The following is a 12,452-nucleotide window of genomic DNA, read 5'->3' on the forward strand; positions in this document are numbered from 1 at the left end:
TATTCCAAGCCACGGCTAATGCCAGTGGCGAGCGGTGTCAGTGATTGTCTCGGATCTCCCCAAGGTAGTCTTGAACGAGTATCGGATTTTGTGTGTAACCATCGGTATTGGGGAGACAAAGGTGGTAGGGCATGGTGTGTGGCCACACCAGTGCCTTTTATGCGCCATTCTCACCTCTACACAGTTCACCCAGCTTGAGCCTGTCTTTGTTCGTGTGCTGACGATGTAGACCCGCCTATCAAATGTAGCGAAATCCATAAAAGTTATTCATTACCTTTAGCAGATTCAGTTCTCAGGTGCTGGGTGCCGTAAGTGTTTTATCTGAAAACTGTTTTACACATCAACACGCACTTACAGACGGGAAGTGAAGAATACAATCTGCACTGGCATTCGTTTCTCACTCGAGTTCATTTGGCACGTTGGCAACAACACGTTTGCCGTAACATTGTCTTGAAGGTAAGCTGCGTTCCAGTTGAAACTGAATGCATTCATTCGTAACGCCGCCTTCAACGGAAAACGCGCACACGGTGGGTGACCGGTAACTCGGCTGTCCGGATATGGAACTGCCTCCCTGATGGACAGATTGTCGGTGAGATCACCGACCCCGGTCTTCAGGCTCTCAAACGCCGAGCATACACATGGGATATCTCTACCTGACTCCACCACGCCTTGTAGGACCGAGTCTTTGAGCTGCAGTGAACCCAATGATTATGAACGGTTCGATGGACTCGTCTGATAATTACAGCTGTTACAATTGCACCCAATTCAAAACAAGTTTTGAGCAATATGAAGCAGGCCCTTTGCCCAAAACGTCACCTATTATGTATTTCTTAAAATAATATTGTTCATGAGTGGAAGTTGTTTTGTTACGTGTGTGCACCGCTGCCAACGTACTATGACCAAATAATTAGTTGCATTATAGTTCGTGTGCTTGTCTGTGTATGCTGTCCTGTTTCTCCAAACCAACCGTAACCCCTGTAAACACATGTGAGGTGCCATTTTATTTTAAAGTTATGTTCCATCGACATTTAATATATGTTCAAAACTATGAACATCGTTTGATAGTTTCCGTCTAAAATATGCGATGGTAACCTGACATCAATAATTTAGTAAGATAGCATTTTACACAACTGTAGTTGAGATTGCTTATACACTAACTAAAATACCCTAATGCCAAAATGTCTGCATTTTGCCCTAAAATTACGACTGAGAGATTTAGTGGTTTTTCTCATAGAGCAGAGTCCGCTTAAAGTTCCAATTTGCTGTAAGTTTCAAGCTAAACTCTCATAAGATCCCGACCGTAAGTAAACAGTCATTGCTCTCCACTGGACTTTGCCACTGAGGTTGATGGTCGTGGGCAAAGCCCGACACCGCACGCGATTTCTACTCTACGTACATTCGTGCAACATGTACATTTCTAGGTGGAGATAATGAATGAATCAATAATTAGTCCATTTGCCTTGCGTGGTGGGGAGTACGCGCTAACACGTTGGCATTGTGTAAACACTTAACGCCCCGGGATGCTCGCTCACCAAGGGTGGAGCCCGTCAACTCTCTCTGTCTCTGTGCCACAGGCAAGGGGTCAGCGTATGACCCCTGTTTCCCAGGAGCCCACACTGCTCGAAGCCTCATCAATCAGGGGGGGGGGGGTGGCCAAACGCACTGGGGCGGCTGTGTGAGGAGGGCTGGACTGCGCCTGGCACGGGGGAGTTGGTGCCAGCAAGACCACATTCGTTTTGCCGACAGTTTGGCGTGTGCGCGTGTGTGTGTGTACGTGTGTGTGTACGTGTGTGTGTGCGCGTGTGTGTGTACGTGTGTGTGTACGTCTGTGTGTACGTGTGTGTGTGTACGTCTGTGCGCGTGCGTGTGTACGTCTGTGTGTATGTGTGTGTAGTTTGTGTGTACGTGTGTGTACGTTGGTGTACGTTTGTGTACGTGTGTGTGTGTAGGTCTGTGTGTACGGCAAAACAACCTCCTACCTCCTCGCGGTGCCGGACGGGCAACACTGTCGTGGGCAGTGCTGTGGGGGGAGGGCCAATACCCATTGGCCTCTCCCCTCATGGCGTCTGTGACCACCACAGTGGCTAAACGGGGGCTCTGGACGGGTGCGAGGGGCTGGTAACCCCTCCACCTTCAACTAACCACCACTAAACTACGAATTAAACATAAACCTGTAACTAATAAGCTTGTGCCGGAGGCCCCGGGGGGTCAGGCTTTTATGACGTCTCCTGGCCAAACCCCATTTGGCGGAGCCAGGAGATTGAATTTTCACCCTCGGGGCTCCTCCAGAAACAACGAAAAACCATTGCGGATGGCCACGTGGAATGTTCGAACGCTCACTGCGGAGGAGAGGCTGCCACTCCTCTGTCGGGAGCTGGACCGGTACCGTCTGGATCTCTGTGGCATTCAGGAGGTCCGGTGGACCGGTTCTGGCTCCTGCCACCATAAGGGGTGGACAGTCCTCTACTCGGGGCAGGAGACTGCCAAACAACAGGGTGTGGCTCTTCTTCTGAACAAAAGAATGAAGGGGGCATGGGAGCATGGCGGTGAGGTGTGGGAAGCTGTAAGCCCCAGGATACTTTGGGCTCGCCTTCCCATCAACCAGAGGCGAGGAGTGGTGGTCGTGGTTACTTATGCCCCCACCGAAGACGAACATCCGTGGAGGGATGCAGGCAAAGCCGATGAGTCAGACACTTTCTATGACCTCCTGTCACAGGTGCTGGCTAAAGTGGCCACTCGGGACAGAGTCATCTTGTTGGGTGACTTCAATGCCCGAGTTGGTCATGATGCTGGCACCTGGTCTGGAGTGATTGGAAGGCATGGGCCAGATCAGCTCAATAATAACGGTAGGAGGCTGCTAGATTTTTGTGCAGCCCATGGGCTTGTAATTACCAACACGCTCTTCCAGCATCGGCGCATCCACACAACATCATAGATACATGCCGGGTCCAAGCAAGAACATCTGCTGGACTACATAGTGACGGACCAGCGGATGCGAGCCCATGTCCTTGACACCAGGACCTACCGTGGAGCTGATCTGCCCTCTGACCATCGACTAGTCATCTGTAAGATGCGCCTGCCATTCTTCCACTCCGGTGGTGGGTGTACACCCAGGATCCCATTCCAACCAAAAGTGGCCTGGTCTCAGTTAGCTGATGAAAGTTGCAAGCGAGAATTTCATCATTGCTTGCAGCTGGGGTTGGCATCGTCCCCCACTCCACCTGATGTCGAGGGTAAATGGGCGAGGTTTAAGACTGTGACTCATGCAGCTGCAATGGCTGCTTTGGGTACGCGGTCCAGACCTCCCCAGAAACCATGGCTGACGGAGGAGGTGTTCAGGTTAATTGAGAAAAAGCGACAGGCCCGCTCTCATCACCTACAGCATCCCACGTCAGAGAATGAGGAGGTTTACCGCAGCCTTCGCTCGGAGGTTCGGAGAGCCGTAAGGCGCTGTAAGGATGGGTGGTGGTCGCGGGTTGCTGAGGAGAAGGAGTCTGCCTCAGTGGCCCGCGATCACAAATCACTATTTAACTCCATCAAAAAAGTAACCTGCAGCGCCACACCTATTACCATCATTAGAGGAAAAAACGGTGATCCAATCTCCGACCCCCAGGAACAGGTTTGCAGATTTGCTGAGCATTTCTGTGAGGTCCTGGGGGAGGGAAAATCTCTCAGCCAGGAAAACATCATTGCACAAAGTGGGGATAACCCTGCTGAGGCTGCGGTGCCTCAAATATTGGAAGAGGTCACCCCCTGTGAGTGGCTGGCTGAGGTGCCAGCTGTTGAGGAAGTACTGAGGGCGATCCGGAGTCTGAGACCAGGGAAGGCACCGGGCAGAGATGATCTCCCAAGCGAAATGCTGAGGGAGGGTGGCGTTTGTGCACAGACTGCCCTATATGACATCATAACAACAGTCTGGACCACTGGACGGGTTCCGCAGGACTGGAAGGATGCCCTGGTGGTCCCTCTCTTTAAGAAGGGGGACCGTACCGACTGTAACAACTACAGGGGCATCTCACTCCTCAGTGTGCCGGGTAAGGTCCTGGCAAGGATTATTCAACATCGCCTTGCTAGGCACGCTGAGGAGAGGCTTGCGGAGCCCCAATGCGGTTTCAGGAAAGGGCAGTTCTGCACAGATGCCATATTTTCTGTCCGTCTGCTACGGCAGAGGTGTCGGGAATTCCAAAAAGACCTACATCTCTGCTTTATTGACCTGGTCAAGGCCTATGATACCATCAGTAGGACTGGGCTCTGGGTTGTTCTTCGTGCTTTCGGAGTCCCTGACCCTCTGCTCACGATCATTAAGGACCTTCATGATGGTGAGCGGGCCCAGGTAAAACTACGTGGCCGGGAGTCGGAGCCTTTCCCTGTACACCTTGGGGTGCGACAGGGATGTCCTCTGGCTCCCACATTATTTAACATCTATTTCGACTGCGTAGTTCGTGAAGCCTTCAATAGCTGTACCGGGGGAATTTCCATTTGGTACAGATATAATGGGAGGCTGATCGACGCCCGGGTGCGATCAAGGGATGGCTCCCTATTGGTCAACCACGTTATGTATGCCGATGATTTGGTAATAGCTGCTCATTCAGAAGAGGAGTTAGAGACGCTGCTGCTGAGACTGGAGCGTGCCACTAAGAGGTGGGGCCTTACCATCAGCCCCACCAAAACTAAGCACCTGCCTGGGTATTTTGTACCATCGGACACTCCACCCCCACAACTCCCAATTGGTGATGGGGCAGTTGTGGAGAGAGTGGAGAGTTTCCCATACCTGGGCAGTGTGCTTATGACCGGCTCCAGTTTATCAGCAGAGGTCTCACTCCGAATCAGTCGAGCGGCAATATCTTTTCATCGGTTGCGTAACGCTGTGTGGAAGCTACCTGGTCTGTCGCTCCGCACGAAGCTTCAGGTCTTTTCGGCCACGGTCATTCCCTCCCTTCTCTACGCTTGCGAAACGGGGACCCCCCTAGTGGAGCATCTTCGCCGGCTGGAAACATTTAGGCTGGCCTGCCTACGATCCATCCTGGGTTTAACCAGGCTGGATTGTGTGAGGAGCTCACAAGTCCTTGAAAGATCTGGGCAAAGTCCCATCAGTGAGCTCCTCCGGCAGGCAAGGCTGCTTTGGCTGGGTCATGTAGCCCGCATGCCCAGCCACCGCATGCCTAAACAGCTTTTGTTCGGCCGGATCGAGGGGGCTAAACGGGCGCGGCACGGGCTAGAGAAGAGATGGAGTGATGTGGTACAGGAGGACGTGGAGCTGAGTGGACTTGCCGATGACTGGTACCAGCGGTGTCAAGATCGGCCTCAGTGGAGGAGGCTCGTGAAGGACGCTACTGGGCAGTTGGAGGCAGTCGCCCTCCAACAACAACGGAGGGCGGAGGAGCGACGCTCACAACAACGAGCGGAGCGCCGGGTGGCTAAAGCACAGCAAGTTGGTACAGTAGGGGGCACAGGTGGTGCATCAGCCAGTCATCTCGGTCATCTCGGTCAGTCGACCCGTGGCACCTGGGTCTGCCCCGTGACCTCCTGCCAGCGGGCGTTCGACACTTCACGTGGCCTCAAGGTGCACATGGCCTGGCACAAGCGTCGTGGTGACGTCACCGCCACTTAGTGGCGAATGGCGGTTGTTGTTGTTGTGTACGTGTGTGTCGGTCTGTTTGTACGTGTGTGTACGTGTGTGTGTAGGTCTGTGTGTACGTGTGTGTACGTCTCTGTGTAAGTGTGTGTGTAGGTCTGTGTGTACGTGTGTGTACGTCTCTGTGTAATTGTGTGTGTAGGTCTGTGTGTACGTGTGTGTACGTCTCTGTGTAAGTGTGTGTGTAGGCCTGTGTGTACGTGTGTGTACGTGTGTGTGGCGAGCAGTTGGCCAACACCAGTGAAGATGATCTCAACCGGTCCTGGGCCTTCCCTAGGTCGACTCAGCCTCAAATGAGTACCTGGTGCAGTGTGTAAACATCAGCATTGAGGAGACAAAGGCAGCCGGGTGTGGTTCTGACCAAAGCATCCCCCGGTGCATATATTATTACAGTTGATGCCACTCAAACCTCTCTGGCCGACTGTGCTGTGAAGAAGGGCTGAAATGTCACCAATTACACACTTTTCTTTTGAATCTGCCCACCTCTGTCCACCCAGCGGTATAAATGGGCACACTGCAGGTCACCTGTCTGCAGGTCTCGTGCGGTGGGTATAGTGTGGCTACCCCCACCGCTTCCAAGACATCTGCCCAGTATGGAAGAGTAGGCCAAACACTCACCAGTGGGGGGGGGGGGGGTGTCTCTCTTGACCTACTTTTAGCCCAAGCCCTTTTTGCCAGCCCTTGGCGTGAGCAACCAATTGGCAGAGCTGAGCCCGTATGCGCGTGATTGACAGGGGAACGATGGTGTTGCCAATGACTCTTTTTCACCAAAGCATGTTAAAGAGATAGACATGTTAGGTTGCCGTTTTGTTGTTGTTGTAAGACAGTCTTGTTCACCATGGTACCGGGGTGTTTTTCAGGCTGTGCTTGTACACCGCTGCCAACACCGCGCCTAACGTTTTTTTATACTTTCAGGGTGGCTATAAGCTGAGGATTTAAAAAAAATGATGTCATGGCTATAATGTTGGTGCGGCGCCAAGGGAAGATTTTCCAAACTAGCGTGAAGTTCAAACATTAACTGCTGTCCGTCCCTGAGTTCAAGACAGACGTGCTATTGTGTGTAGTGTACCACTACGAAATGTTACTGCACTCAACAACACAAACATTATCAGGCAACTTGCCTCTGCGTGCGTGCCAATGTCGTCGTGTGTTACGGCAATTACCATGAGGCCCGGGCCAAAGTCAGGTTCAAATTCCACACTCTGTGCTTACCTAAAGAATCAAAACGATTTTGTAACGATTGCGCGCCTATAATTGTAATTGTATCACGGGCCATCTCACAGCCATCTCAGGGGCTATGAGCGGCAAATTCTGCCAATGTACGTTTGCTTCGTGGCCTAACACACAGTGGACACGGAGACAGAACTTGGACCACTCTGTACGTTGCAAGAGACAATGATCCAATTGCTGTCCAAGGTGACTTGTTCAGCTACCAGCACTGGAGCCATTATATCTTCGTTTAGCTAATTGGAGTTAACCATCCTTCTCGATCAAGACTTAAATCCTGTTATCCATGACGCACGCACAAAACGTAACGAGTTTATGTGATAATGAAAAACTAAATTAACCGTTTGTTCCTCGCGCAAACGCAGACTCGCGCAACGATGCATTTGCAATGTATGATTAGTCTGGTGGTCCAGGTACTGGGTGCTTGCATAGCATTCATTACAGGCTACGTGAGTACAGATGGATCAATTTTCATTGAGTCTGCACTTGCAGTTCCACTCCTGCCTGCCTGGGTTTTTCCATGAGGATTTTTGCCAAAGTACACAACCTGCTATAGAATGGAAGTTAAAGATCCCATGAAATAACACACAAGAGTGGGATATTGTGGAGTTTTGTCATATATAAAATCAAACACTTGCAAATAGCCAACATTATTACGTCAAATATTTTGTTTGTATTTATGCTTTTTATATGTATGTGTACGAGCCGTGTTTTAAGATATGGCGCTACAGTAGCGAAATATGAACTCCCTCGCCTGCTGTGGAGGTGGTCGTGGCTTCGATCCCGACCCTAACGACGCCTGCTGCTACTGCTGTATATTTAAAGTTTGCGCGTCTCTCTCCCCGTGGTGGCGTGGATTTTTCTCTGGGTCCTCCAGATTTTCCCTCCACATTTAGAATCAACGCGCGTTTAGAGTATTTGCCTGCTTTAAATTTCCACTTGATGAGCCACTTCGTTGAGCTATCATTTGTGGCCAGGTTGCTTCTGAAAAAAGATCAATATAGCTCAGTGGGCCTTACCTGGTAAAATACGAAATAGTTTTCGTTTTTATATCTGAATTTAAATATCACTGTTATGAAAGTGGTAAGGCCCACCTTGAGAATGAGCTGCTCACCTGCTTGAAATGAAGGCCATGAAGAAGAATACGCCTGCAATTAGCCCTGTGGAGGTGAGGATGGGTGGATCACAAAAACGTTGCGAAAGTCCCTTTCCGTGGGCATCGTGGTGCCATATCCTGGCTCACCAGGAGGCGGTACGGCAAAGTGCAAGCTAATTTTAATATATTCCATTTGTATGGGATAAAGTGTTGCCCCCCCGCACGAGTAGATTTTTTTGCAGGTCCTCCGGTTTCCTCCCACACCCGTAAATGATCATTAATTGACTGAAAACACCGCAATATATGCTCTTCCGTGTTGTGGATTACGTGGCATTGTGAAATTCAGTTGCATAAATGTTACTACTATCTTAAAAACTTCATATTTTTTTGAAATTCTTATGCAACTGTTCACTGCCAAGTCTTTACTTAAAAAAGAATAAATATAAATGGACTATCAGCATAGTTTTTTTTTAAGTAATTGCGTTCGGTAACTAGAGTCAGTACAGTGTAACTACCACACAGTCTGAAAAATGCACGCAAATTACATTAGGAGCATATTTCTGAAATCAGCACGAAGGGAAAAAAATGTGGTCAGGTTTCAGAAATACTTTTGGGACAATTATGAAGAAAAAAAATACTTAAGAAGGTCAGTGCTTTTTAAAAAAAAAATCAACGTAATGTAATGGCTGTTGGAACATTTCTGGATATTCTCAATAGTTCTGTGGGTCTAAATCTGTCAAAAGTATTTTTTTAATTCCACCAGCAATGCCAAGCATGCCTCTTGAAAAAACAACTAATTTGGCGACTCATCTTCATTTTCCACTGTAGATGTTCCACCATGACAAGATTTAAACTGCGATATTTACTCAACAACAAACTATTTCGCCAAAATATTATGGCCGCAAGTTACAGTTTGTCCTGTCGTTAATTTAGCAGTCAGAATCAGAATCTTTATTGAGACTGCAGGCAGGAATCCTATGAAACTCGAGACTTTTTTTCCACAGATATCCAGTATGGAGCGGGTCAGCAAGTTACAACAACAAACAACACAAACGCACACGGAGAGAAAAATAGAGAAAAGGGTAAGCCAGTCACTAAATCTGAATAAATAAAACATACATTCATTATACAAGTCGCACTGACTACGGAATCAGCCTCCGCAGGAATGTCAGACCCCACCTTGTTGATATCGTAATGCAGGCTCTCACTTCACAGTGCCACGGACGCGTAAACAGCCCCCGACACGAATGCTGTGACGTTCAGGTGAAATTGCGAAGGTGCAGATAATTGTAGATGACGCTTTTGTACATGCTACGGGATATGATAGTCCAAGTTTTTCACCTTGCGGGGGTGAGTGACAAAGTGGTGACGAAACGTTAACTACCTCCTCTGGTATGCAGGAGGTCGTAGGTTTGATCCCGACCCTGACGCCTGTATATTTGGAGTGTTCTCCCCCGTGGACTTTTCTCCGGGTCCTGCGGGTTTTCCCTCCACATTTAGAATCAGCATGCGTTTAGAGTGTTTGGCTGCTACACATTTCCACACGAGAATATCATATCGCCAGGTCGCTTCCGCAGAAGAGCTATGTAGTTCAGTGGGCCTTACCTGGGAAAAAATATAATAATGGATTCAAACTGCCAGGCCTTTGCAGAAATTCTTCATTACTGTATTCCATGTTGATAAAGTACAAAAACATTGTCCCTTCCTGACGTTAATGGTTATTGAAGGTTCAAAATCCAATGTAAGTACGTAATAGCTGTACAGTGTGAGGGTATACAAGGTTGTCCTGAAAGAATTCAGTAACATAAGATGGTTCTCTCATCGATGCAATGTAAGGAGACAACAATCCAACGTGTGTTGTAAATAAATAACTCTGCACTGCCTGCACATGTTCACACGTATTCTTACACGCGCTATAATGCAGCAAAGCACAATCCTGGGGTAGAGACATTCGGAATGCCCAAACTTTGCTGTAAAACCCAGCGTCGGCGTGACTTCACGACAAGATCTTAATATGATTCACAGTGGCCAACCACTGAAACAACCGCACAAGCCACTGTTCTTCGTTGCGAGGCCCACGGGGCACTTGCGGCCGCCGTTGGCCTTCAGTGTGGCCCCCGACGATACACGAATAGTGGCAACACGCCCCATCATCATCATCGTGCTGCTGTCAACCCCCCAATGGTTCCAAATGTGTGGCGGCCCCTCACACTGATGACGTCTCATCGGCGAAAGTGGGCCCCCTCTGAAAATGAGTGAAGATCGCTGGTCTCAAAGAAGTGGAACTATTCAACGCCTCGGCGACATTTCAGCGAGTCAGGGTCTCGATTCTATTCGACAATTGATGTATTTGTTTACATTGTGGTGCATGGTAGCATCTCTAATTGCTGCAGGGGTGACATGCATTACAGAGTACCTGTGTACATTTTGAAAAACATCGATTTTTTTACATGCATTTCCATGCATCTATTGTGCGTTTAAGAACTGATGTTAATTAATCGTTTCACCACTGCTAAAGCGTGATTTGGCATTTTATTCTAGCATAAAGCATGCAATGCACATGTCCACTGTCAGCTAACAGTTAAAGAGTCTATGCATAAGAATATATTAACCTTGTCAGAGACTGATGCTTTTTTTCCTCTCGACTTATTCGTATAAAAAAGACCAAGACGCCGAGCAGAAAGCTGCCACGTACTTATCACGCGTAATTAATTTCCAGCACATACATGTGCCTGTATGTCCGAAGTGCAGCGTTGGGGGAATACTGTGTAAATATGTAAAGATATTTAACAAGAATATATTTTTTTACATTTCAAATGTCTGCCAACATCATTTTTTTGTTATACATATACGGTATATATATTTGTTAAAGATGTGTTATATATATATACAAATACTCTTTACAACATATCATGTACAGTGCAACAATTAGTGTAGGCTGGTTAAAAATCTATCTTCCTTTTTTGTGTTTATTTTATGCATTAGTTATTTATTTTAGTGCTTTCATGCATTGCAGTCAAATCTGTTCACACGTGTTCAAGGTCCTGCTTGGTAGACGTGTTGCAGGACTGCGCTGGCAAGCCAGCCACTGAGTTTGTTACTCAATTTCCTTTCCTTTTCACCTTCAAGACGACTCCTTTCCTCCACATCCGTGCAATGGAATCCACCCTTGCACACGCGCTGCAGATGTTTCGCTGTTATTAAAAACAAACGAATTGCCCGTGAGCCTTTCTTGTAGCTGAAACCGCAGCGCACGAGGAGGAGGCTGTTGAATGTGATTGTTAGCTGCTCTAAAAAACAATACTTATTATATCACTGTGTAACAAAAATACAGATCTTTTTTGTTCCTGGGTAGTAAGTGTTATTTTCTAATTGCTTATGCTTCAAAAGTACAGAAAGTGGATATTATTCCCCACAAACTTTGCTTTTGTGACCAGGAAACAACATCTAACTTAATAATCCGCTCCATTAATAACACTGTGTGACAAATAAAAAAAAAATTCCTGGGTAGTAAGTGTTATTTCCTAATTTGTTATGCCTCAAAAGTACCGAAAATGGCTATTATTCCCCACAAACTTTGCTTTTGTGACCAGGACAGTGATATTTAGAAATGTACCTATTTTAAATGAGAAAACGTGGTGTGCATGTTTGTCATTCCTTCACATAATGTTCTGGTCACAAAAGCAAAGTTTGTGGGGAATAATAGCCATGTTCTATACCTTTGAGGCATAAGCAATTAGAAAATAACACTTACTACACAGTAACGAAAATCGTGTTACATGGTGTTATAATCAAAGTGTGTGTTGTGCCTTCCCCTTACAGAAAATCTATACAAGCTGACTTTTGTGCAATGCACTGTCTAGAATATCCAGTCTTAGTGTGGTGCGATGTGTCGATTGCACTCGTGGTCAGTACATGACTCAAGAGAAACGTGAACACATCCACTGGTCATTCAGATTGACGATTTGCTTTTGCTGGACTCTGATGTAAAGTTGCTAACGTATAAGTTGCAAGAATAATCAAGAATCTACGTTCCACCAATAAGTGATGGCTGTATACCCGCTGCTTAAGAGCAGAAAGTGTTGAACCAGCTTGCGGTACCATAACCCACAGCTTGGGTTTGTCTTGGCCTGCCTGCCGATCTGCAGAATGTCTGGCCAGGTACGGATTCGAGGCTTGTGCAGACCCGTCCCTACATGGACAGTGTTACTGGATGCTGTCAAGTGAAGCATTGACAATTAGGAGAAGATTATTTTCACAAGAGTAGTGTACTTCTTATGTGGGCCAACATTGCCCTTTGAATGAAGCGCAACAGAGCATTAGTGTGACAGGCTAATTTTGGTTGTTAGTCTTAAAAGCTTCGCGTGTTTATATTCGGCATAGATTTGTTTACCCTTGTTGCAGATAAACGGTTTCTCCGCTGGTTGTACGCTCATTTGCACTGCACTTAAACGCGTGAGATCAACTAGACTTGAATGTCCAACTGGTGCCCAA

The sequence above is a fragment of the Lampetra planeri genome, chromosome 1 (genome assembly GCF_965212315.1).
Source record: "Lampetra planeri chromosome 1, kcLamPlan1.2.h2, whole genome shotgun sequence".
Lineage (NCBI taxonomy): Eukaryota > Metazoa > Chordata > Hyperoartia > Petromyzontiformes > Petromyzontidae > Lampetra > Lampetra planeri.